The sequence below is a fragment of the Microcaecilia unicolor genome, chromosome 6 (assembly GCF_901765095.1).
Source record: "Microcaecilia unicolor chromosome 6, aMicUni1.1, whole genome shotgun sequence".
In the NCBI taxonomy this organism is placed as follows: domain Eukaryota; kingdom Metazoa; phylum Chordata; class Amphibia; order Gymnophiona; family Siphonopidae; genus Microcaecilia; species Microcaecilia unicolor.
The window spans coordinates 284,147,941-284,158,785 of NC_044036.1; positions in this window are offsets into that span (position 1 = coordinate 284,147,941).

Sequence of the window (10,845 nt, forward strand, 5' to 3'; positions counted from 1 at the left end):
AAGCAAAAAGGCGTTCCCCTATCTTTATTGTCTGGACAGCTGGGTCTCGGTAGTCTGTGTCTCCCATGTTTCCAGGCTGGGTTATTATGTGCTGACTGCAGCATGAACCTCTACATTCTCCTGTGGGCAGGTGGAAATCCATAGATTTCTCCCAGGGTCCTGCAGGGATTGGCTAATGGCATGTCTTCTCTGATGAGCACACTCTCTGTGTGTGTTTGCGATACGCAGAACCTGGGCTCATTCATTAATACTTAGGGACCATGGTGCTGATACTCAGTACTACCAGGTATCCCCCTTAAAATGAGCCCTGTATGTATACAAATATGGATATATACATTGTTACAGATACATACATATAGTGAGGGCAATTTCAAAACCCCATTGGAGGAGTGGAGGAGTGGCCTAGTGGTTAGATCACCAGTCTTGGTATCCAGAGGTGCCCACTTCAAATCCCACTGCTGCTCCTTGGGCAAGTTACTTAACCCTTCATTGCCTCCAGTACCAGCTTAGATTGTGAGCCCAACAGGGAAATACCTAGTATACCTGAATGTAACTCACCTTAAGATACTACCAAAAAAGGTATGAGCAAAATCTAAATAAAAAATAAATTTACCCAGGAATATATCAATATATACATGGCTCTTAAAATATACCAGGCCTCTTTACAAATGGTTAGATACTGGGAATTCCCAAGCACCTGATAATGGGTTTCTCTAATTGACTACTTCTTCCTCTCTGTTGTTATTAAAGAATACAGCAGTGTATTTCAACAATACAGTGAAACTAATTTTTTTTTAACCTGCCACCACCTTTGAATTTCTAGTTCAGTGAGAATCAGGGATGGGATATTTATTTTCGGCTACCCAGAGATTTCCCCTCCCTTCCTTATTTTATAACCCAGTTCCAACATACTTTAGTCCAGTTGTTGCAGTGCAGCTCCTGGGGCAGAGGCCACATACCAGGGCTCCTTCCAAACCTGTGCAATCATGGGCCCTACATACGGCCACTAGATGTCATCATTGTGCACAATCAGTACACCATCCTTCCCAGGAGCTGTGAACACTGTCTCCACGTCATCTCCAAGGCCCTCACCAAGGAAGTGAAACACCGGAGCTATGAATCAAACCCAAGGAGTGAAACATTGGAGCTGTGAATCAAACCCACAGGCTTCTGTATGACAGTCCTCAAAACTATTTTTTAAATTTGGAAACAGAATCTTGAAAAATAATTTTTGTCTTGTCTTAGAGCTATACTTAGGGCGTTCCAAGTTGGCCAACTCTGTAATCTGACCTCTCACCCCCCCCCCCCCCCCATCAGAACCATCATGTTCCCACCAAAAGTACCTTTTTCATTCATCTAAAGCTTTCAGATCTTGATCACTCCAGTTGCTAATTATGAAAATCACTGGATAGCACAGGAACTATTTCTGGTGTATAAGTATATGGCATGGAAGTTTACAGTGAAAGTGACACATGGCTTCTTTTGATTCTGCTTGATTCATGTTTCACTCAGAGTTCAGTCTTTATATGTATTGTTATTCACAGATTTAGCTTAAATTTGTGATAATTACAATCTATCAAAAGTAGCAGAGCAGAGGTCTACACCTCCTTTTTCTCAGCCAAACTAGTGCAGGTAGTTTTGAGATACAAAATCACATAACGTTGTTCCCCATCCCAGAAACACCTCCATGAAAATGAGGTTAAAGGTTGGTGTGTCATGGTGAGTAGCTTTTGTAAATTATCCTATTTATCTTGAAACAAAATGCATAGTTTAATCCATAGAATGTTGCTCTGTGCATCAAAAGGCTTAATTGACACTGCAGGACCCAAGATATAAGCATGTGGAATTCTGGAAGAAGTTATGGTCTGTCAATGCAATGAAATGGGTAGGGAGCTATAAGTTGAGGGAAAATCTTGGGTAGCTTCAATCAAAGATGCCATAGCCCAGTGGTTCTCATTGCATTGGATGCTCAAAGAGAAGTGTTCTGCACAAAAAAAGAGAGGCTCGATTGTCTATATGCTTCAACTCTAATTTAAAAAGAACAAATGATCTATCCCACGGAGTCCATTGATCAGTCATAGAAACACACTGCTCTGGCTTTAGTTCATCGAAGCAATTCTATAAATTGGCACCGCAGTCTGGCGCCCTAATTCCAAGTCTCTGTTATGTACTAGCATAATGATGGCATTGGTGTGCCCTCTTATGCCATGTCAATGGCAGGCATAAGCTGGAATGCTTAAGTGCATTAAATTTGTAGTAGTCTATAAATTATGCACATAACTGGGAGATATGCCCATAAGCCACCCATGCTCCACTCATGTGCATACACCCTTGCAGTTAGATGCTATGGCACGTAGTAGCTACCTTATAAAATAGAGCCTAGTGCACACAGGTGCCTGTCAATTAATGGTACATTTGCTGCATTTAAGTGGCATTTACCTCAAGGCACCAGTTTTACAGAATTGCATCGCATGCCTTTTCAGTAGTAGTTCAAGTTGAGTTACATTCATGTACAGTAGGTGTTTCTAGTGGCATAGCCATAGGGGGACGGGGGGGGGTGACTTGGGCCTACCCACTTTGGGCTCGTCCCCCCCCCCCAAATTGTGACACCATTGCTATGGCTTACCAGTAGAAGAAGACCTCCTCTGACAGCCAGAAACTCCCCTATGCTCACAGGCGGCAGCCTCCCACCCCAACCCTCACATGCTCAGTTTTCACGCAAGCGCAAAAAGTGAGCAAACAAAGGGGGTGGAGGGCTGCAGAGCAGTGGCCCAAGGAAAGAGCCATGGGAATTTCTGGCTGCCGGAGAAGGCTCAGACCCCTCCAAATTTGAATGTTTGTCTATGTCACTAGGTTTTCGCCCCTGAGAGTTCACAGTCTAAACTTGTACCTGAGGCAACGGATAATTAAGAAACTTGCCCAGGATCATGAGGAGCTACAGTAGGATTTAAACCCTAGCTTTCTTGGTTTTCAACCCACTAGTCTGCTGCTCCCCCTTTCAGGCTGCTTTTAAACATGAACCTACATGGTCTCCTTCACTCTTCTCCAACAGCTTTCTCATATAGATTTTTAAGAGACCTCCTTCCTTAAATTCAGATATCCTCCTCCCCTACCCATAAATTATGTCTATGCTTCCTGTCTGTCTGTCTTTATTAGACTGGAAATTTCAAGAAACAGGGACACTCTATTATCTGTGTCTGCAAAGTGCTGTGTACACCTGGTAGCACTACGGAAATAAAAATAATTATTATTCATCATCCAGTCTGTGAAGAAATATTCACCTCTGACAGCCTGATAACCTCTTGCTGTCACTGAAGTGACCTGCTTCTTGTTCACTTTTAATACCTTTGAAGTGTTCGACTGTCTCTATCATTGCCCCGGACTTCCTTCTCTCATGTTTAAGCCCTTTAAGACACTGTCTGGCAGCACCCTTTCACCTTCTTAGCGCTCAGTAGGAAAGAATAGAAAGGGTGTCAGTGGCATACTGGAGCCTGCCCACATGACAGCAGTTAAATCATATGTTTCTACTGCACCTTTAAAAATCCAAAACTTGCTTCATCATTACAGCCCCCCCCCCCCCCCCCACACACACACACATACTCTTCCTATTATTGTATTATTGCTTGAGAGAGTCTCACAGGGTGCAACACAAACTGCCTTGAAAATCATCTGTTCTAGTCAGTAGGTAAAAGAGGGCCCAATGCAGTGCTGCCTGCTATGGATGTCTTGTTTATCAGGTCGGTTGTGTCAAGGGTAACATACTGGAGACACAACCTCTCTGCTGAAAATTCAGACTGTCTCCTTTCCTCCTTCCTCACCTCCATACCGAAGAACATTTTCTAAATTGACATTCAGTGGAAGGGTGCTTGTAATTATATAATACAAATTAAAGGTGGAGAGTAGACTAGTGGTTCAAGTCTCCACTGGTACTCCCTGTGACCTTGGACAAGTCACATCACCATCCATTGCCTAAGACTGTAAACCCTTTGGGAATTGAGAGCTACCTTTTGTGCCTGGAGGTTTTATTGGGAAGGTGAGCAATCGACTCCAGTAAGGCTTTAATAGAAACAAAATTGACCCCTTATCTACTAGCCAATGTACTGAGGCTTGAGCTTTCAAAGACCAGAGTTCACTTTGTCAGATGCATTTCTTAGGGGAAACAGCAAATATAATTTTGTGACTTTTATGATATATGAATGTTGTTGGAATTCTAATCAATTGCTTTTATATCAAGGAATACAAACCATTTGGACCTGAATCTTCTTTTTGCCTAACATGTGATTTGCCCAAGAGGTGTAGACATCATTGTAAATACTGTAGGTACAGGGGAAGCCTGTCTGGCTGTAGCAGAGGGTGGCCCTATGACTTGCACTCAAAGGTCTCCAAGGAGATATTGGGTTTACATTCATTACTCACCTTTTCCAAATCTGTTCTCAGGGTAGGTTATACTTCTTCCTTTTTCAACTTTTATCTCTCAGGCTCTAAATTCATTGTGTGGTCTTAAATTCAGCTCCCAGAGACAGTGGGACAAGCAGAATAGTGCTGATGGACAGGTGTTCATGGAGTGTTTTATTAGATGCACAACCTGATGCCAATAATATCTTTCTAAAGAAGGCTAGAGTCCTGACTACAGTGACAAAGCATCTATGACTACAGTCAGTGGCAAGTGGTGCAAGTCTTATGGTAATATTTTGCACCTGCTGATTAGCTCCTTATGAGAAAGTTCATTGTTCACACAAAAAGCATGTTTTTACTTCTCTGTAAAGTAAGCATACTTTTCTGTGACTTGCCTTCTTGTGCTTGTGCGAGACGGATGAACACATCTCAGAAAAGACTTCTAACTAGCAGGCTTATTTTCAAAAGAGAAGGACGCCCATCTTTCGACACAAATTGGAAAATGGGTGTCCTTCTCCCAGGGTCACCCAAATCGGCATAATCAAAAGCCGATTTTGGGTGTCCCCAACTGCTTTCCGTCGCAGGGACGACCAAAGTTCCCAAGGGCGTGTCAGAGGCCTAGCGAAGGCGGGACTTGGGCGTGCCTAACACATGGGCATCCTCGACCCATAATGGAAAAAAGAAGGGCGTCCCTGACGAGCACTTGGACTTTACTTGATCCTTTTTTTGTTATGACCAAACCACAAAAAGGTGCCCAAACTTACCAGATGACCACCGGAGGGAATCGGGGATAACTTCCCTTACTCCCCCAGTGGTCACTAACCCCCTCCCATCCTCAAAAAAATTCTTTAAAAATATTTTTGCCAACCCCTATGCCAGCCTCAAATGTCATACTCAGGTCCATCGCAGCAGTATGCAGATCCCTGGAGCAGTTTTAGTGGTTGCAGTGCACTTCAGACAGGCAGACCCAGATCCATCCCCCCCCTACCTGTTACACTTGTGGTGGTAAATGTGAGCCCTCCAAAACCCACCAGAAACCCACTGTACCCACATCTAGGTGCTCCCTTCACCCATAAGGGCTATGGTAGTGGTGTACAGTTGTGGGTAGTGGGTTTTGGGGGGGGCTCACCACACACTGTAAGGGAGCTATGCACCTGGGAGCAATTTCTGAAGTCCACTACAGTGCCCCCTAGGGTGCCCGGTTGGTGTCCTGGCATGTGAGGGGGACCAGTGCACTACGATTGCTGGCTCCTCCCATGACCAAAGGGCTTGGATTTGGTTGTTTCTGAGATGGGCGTCCTCAGTTTCCATTATAGCCGAAGATCAGAAACGACCAAGTCTAAGGACGACCATCTCTAAGAATGACCTAAACTTCCAGATTTGGGCGTCCCCGACCGTATTATCGAGACAAAAGATGGCCGTCCATCTTCTTTCGATAACACAGGTTTCCCCGCCCCTTCGCGGGGACGTCCTGCGAGGACGTCCTCAGAAAAACTTGGGCATCCCTTTCGATTATGCCTCTCCAGGTCTCTCAGACCTGGGACTGCTTATGTGAACGGGTCCTTCTGAACGTAACTATTAAGACATAAATTCAAAAGGCATTTCCAGGGGCACAGCAGTGTTTTATGAACAGAAATACATTTTGTAATGTGCAGAAGTTTACCAAGACTAAGCATTTCCAGGGCTGGGGGTAATAGAGGAATTGGGGGTCCTTTTACTAAGATATGCTAACAGATTTAGGGGCCCTTTTACTAAGCTGCAGTAAAAGTGGGCCTGCGCTAGTGTCAGTGTGTGTTTTTGATGCACGCTGAGGCCCCATTTTTCTGCAGCGGGTAAAAAGCTGTCTTTTTTTTTTTTTTTTTAGGAAAAGAAATGGCTTGCCGGAAGTGAAACACTAACTGCGTGGCCATTTCAGGGGGGGGAGCCCTTACCGCTACCCATTGAGATGGCAGCAAGGGCTCCTGCTCTAACCCAGCGGTAACCGGGCAGCATGCAGCGCTGCCAGGTTACCACTGGTTAAGTTCTGGCAGTACAAAAATAGATCATATTTTTGTAGCACCGGTAATGGCACTCGCTAAGGGTGGAAACTACCCCCGGGCTCCTGCAGTAGCCCAGTAGTAGTTCAGAACTGGCATATGGTAAGCTTGCAGCGGGCTTCCTGGTGCTTAGTAAAAGGACCCCAAACTGCGCTAGCGATTAGCATGTGCTAAATGATAAGGTGCCAATAGGAATATAATTGTACTTATTGTTAATTAATATAATATGTATTTCTCACTCCGTAAATGGCTACTGCCATTTCGGCATAATGTAAACCACATTGAGCCCGCAAAGAGGTGGGAAAATGCGGGATACAAATGCAGCAAATAAATAAATAAATGGGCATCTTATCATTTAGTATGCGTTAATCATTAGCGAGCACTAAATCTGTTAGCGTGCCATAGTAAAAGCACCCTCAGTTCCTCTACTTTGTAAAACACACACATATGCCCTTAGATTAACATGGATTTTTGTGCAGATGTGAACATATTCACAATTCTCAAAGTGGAAATGTGCATATACATTTGTTTTGAAAATGTAATGGTACTCACAGAGAAAGCATGAGCAAATTGTTTATGCATTCTTAGAGATATAAATTTACCACTTGAAGCCATAAGGAAATCTTCTAAGGATCCCAGTAAATCTTGAAAGCGGACAGGATATTATACAGAAAGCCTATTTTGTATAATATGTAAGCGCTCTGCGTTGGACAAGTCTCAGATTTCCCTACGGCAACAGGCATTGTCCAGATGAAACAGCTGAAGTGCTTTCTTTTGAAATAATCAAAAACGTGGACACATTTAATGAAAAATGAAATTTATGAGCTTTCCAGCTGTAGGATTTATTAACTTCAGGGATTCTTTGGGTTCTTATCTTTAATGGAAATCTCCTTCTTTGATATCGCACACAGAATGTATGACCTGCAGTGAATGACGTAGTAAATATTTCAGCACTGCCTCCAGGCTGGGATTGTGTTCATAAACTCTCAGCAAGTATTTGATGCAGTGAATCTCAGGAGTTTAATTCAGCTCTGAAGAGTTATTAGCCCATGTGGGAGTTTGCATGCACATCTTAGAGGCCCATTTTACGAAGCAGCGTTAAGCCCACATGCCAATCTACAGCTACCATAAGAACGTAAGTATTGCCATACTGGGACAGACTGAAGGTCCGTCAAGCCCAGCATTCTGTTTCCAACAGCGGCCAATCCAGGTCACAAGTACCTGGCAAGATCCCAAAACAGTACAATACATTTTATGCTGCTTATCCTAGAAAGTCTGTATCTGCGGTGAACGGAACAAGATTGTACACCACTATTATTCCCTTGACAAAGCTGTTAATGCGAAACAGGCTCCTGTCGGGATGAAGTGTACACCTGGAATTACACGCAGATAAGTGACACAGTTTTGTTCTTGATTCTGTTGAAATTGCTACAGGCAGTTTGTTTTCGGGCATAGCACTGAAAGAGTTGCGCCTGACACTGTGAAAACTGTGGCGGTTGAATGTTTGAGGATATTTGATCGTTTCCTGCAATTCATAGAAGCTCAAACAAGAGTGCTGCAGTATACAAACTGTTAGTGCATATTATTATAATAATAACAAAAAAACAAAAAAGATATGAATAAAGACATTTGAACCTAAGGGCACAGCACTGGATAGATTATTTAGTGGTTACGATTTTTTGCACTACGGGAGGTTGTGGGCAGTCAATGATTAGAAATTGTCACGTGATATAGGCTTTCCATTGATGGGACAGTAATAGCCTAAGTGACTGTATGAGACGTCCCCTTAGAAGATACTAGCACTGAGTATTATTTGCTCCACCAATAGCTGGTTGTGTATGATTCATAGTGTAGAGGTGGAACATTGCCATATATATTTTTTTTTTTGATTATCCTAAAATTAGCAGTGGATTTTCCCCAAGTCCATTTTAAAAATGGCTTATGGACTTTTCGTTTAGTAAGCTATCCAAACCTTTTTTAAACCCCACTCTGCTAACTGCTTTTACTACATTCTCTGACCATGATTTTCAGAGTTTAATTACACATTGAGTGAAAAAATATTTTCTCCGATTCGTTTTAAATTTACTACTTTGTAGCTTCATTTCGTGCCCCCTAGTCCTTGTATTTTTGGAAAGAGTAAACAAGCGATTCACATCCACCAGCTCCGTTCCACTCATTATTTTATAGACCTCTATCATATCTGCCGGGCACCACATTATAGAATATACCTAGAAAGCTGTGCATGTAAATTTAATTAAAGCCAATTCGCGCTCCTAATTGGATGTTAAGTTCCAAATATCGGTGCTGATTGACTTGTTAATCAATTAAGTTGTGCGCACTATTTGGCCATGCAGCCAAATTAGCGCACACAACTTAAGGCACCATTTATAGAATTTGGAGGTTAGTACGTTGGGAACCTTTGTGTTTACCCCACTCTTTTTTGAATTCTGTCACTGTTTTGTCCTCACCACCTCCACCAGGAGAGCATGCCAGGCATTCACCATCCTTTCCATGAAAAGTATGTCCTGATGGTGCTATTATGTTTTCCTCCTTACAGCTTCATTTCATGTCCTCTAGTTCTATAGAGAGACAGAAGAGCCTCATCAAAAGCGTGAGTAAGGCTTTCCATATTGGTAGAGATGTCAGTTCCTTGTCTTCCAGATCAGTGCTTCTTTCTCTATCCTTCATTTTATTTATCCTAGTATTCTCCTTATATTTCTTTGGTGGGGTCTATAAGACATTCTTTCCTATTCTGTCCTTCAAATGTTAACTTATGAGCTATGGCCAGACTGTGTTCAGTGTCTTTATCAAAGGGCACTTTAAAATCGGTTGTCTGTGGTAAATAACATTCTTTATCTTAAGTTGATACTGAAAATGAGTGGCCCTGCAGCTCAGAAAATTTACACAGCTCCTCCAAACCGGAAAGGGGAGATCTCACAATGGTTCAGTGAACTGGGATTTAATATCTCACCACAGCATAGACCGGTTTTACAGATACATATTACGAATACATACAGCAGCTTCTGCTTTTGTTCTTTGGGCCTTTGTGCCAGGATTATTTGTAAGGCACCTGCCATCTGTACAGTTGTAAATCAAACGTTAATTCTGTCCAACTAGAAACTTTTCACAGAACAGTGGAGGTAATTCAATCACACAAATAGAGACCAACCTTGCACTGCAATGGACCTAAAAAATTTTCAGTAGGAGTGGGCAATCTTAACATTCAATGACCAGGCCCACCTCCTTACAATTTTAAGCTTTTATTTAAAAATTTTAGAAAATCTTAGAAAAATTCTTAAAACATATTCATCTTGAACATTTTCTCACTTATAAATCCACATATTCGGACTCAGATTTTGAAAGGCAGAGATGACATTTCAACTTGAGGATTCTGGAGCATCTCCAGTTTCAGAGCTCTTTCATGTAACTGATGGTATACCCTACTAGTAACCATAATTGTGTATTTCAAGATGATGATACCCTACTCTGTGCGCTAACATCCAAATTACAATAGCCACTTGAAAAGATTCACCTTATGAAAGGCAATCTTTGGTAACTTATACTTTCCTAGTTCCTTTTCCTAAATCAGTATGATTAACAGCCACAAGTTGCTCTTCTATTAAAATGTGTTAGATGGTTTTCTCCATTATAACCTGAGTCTGTATTTTGTAAGACTTTTTACTGTGCTCGGATTTACAGTTTAATTTTTCTTCCCTTCTGTTAGGTTGACATATGCTTTCCTCATTTTGTATGATAAATAGTTCAGAAGGTTTTAAGATCCTTTTTAAAAAATATTTCTAGGCCTCAGAGCTGAGAAAATGCAACTCTTTTGCTCTCCTAAAGCACTGTTTATAGAAGGTTTGGTAAACATTTTGTTTCAAAGATAGTGTTGACTAAATATTTACTTGGGCAGCTGTTTAAGCCCTTTCAGCAGCAATCATCAGCCTTCCCATGGATGAGTTTCTGGCAAATTTGGCAAACTTTTAGAACATGAACAATCAAGAGTTAAGAACATAAGAAAAGTGATGCTGAGTCAGGCCAAGGTCCATCAAGCCCAACATTCTGGGTCCGACAGAGGCTAGCTGCAAGTACTTAACAGACCCAAAAAAACAGACCAATTTCCCATAGTTCATTTCCAGGAGTGAACAGTTGCTCTCTCAAGTCTACCTGACTAATATATTGTGCAAAAACAAACCAGCAGATCGATGATAATAAAAAGTCCAATTTATTCACCACATAAAAGCATAAAACACAAAAATATTAAAAAACCCAACATGGCTATGTTTCTCCCTCTCAAGAGCTACATCAGAGGGTATTAAAATCCAAAGGGTACAGTCCCAATGTATCACTTAATGGTGAAAAGCTTTCCACTGTGCAGAAGAACAGTCAATCTGCTGTTTTGTTGCCTATCTTG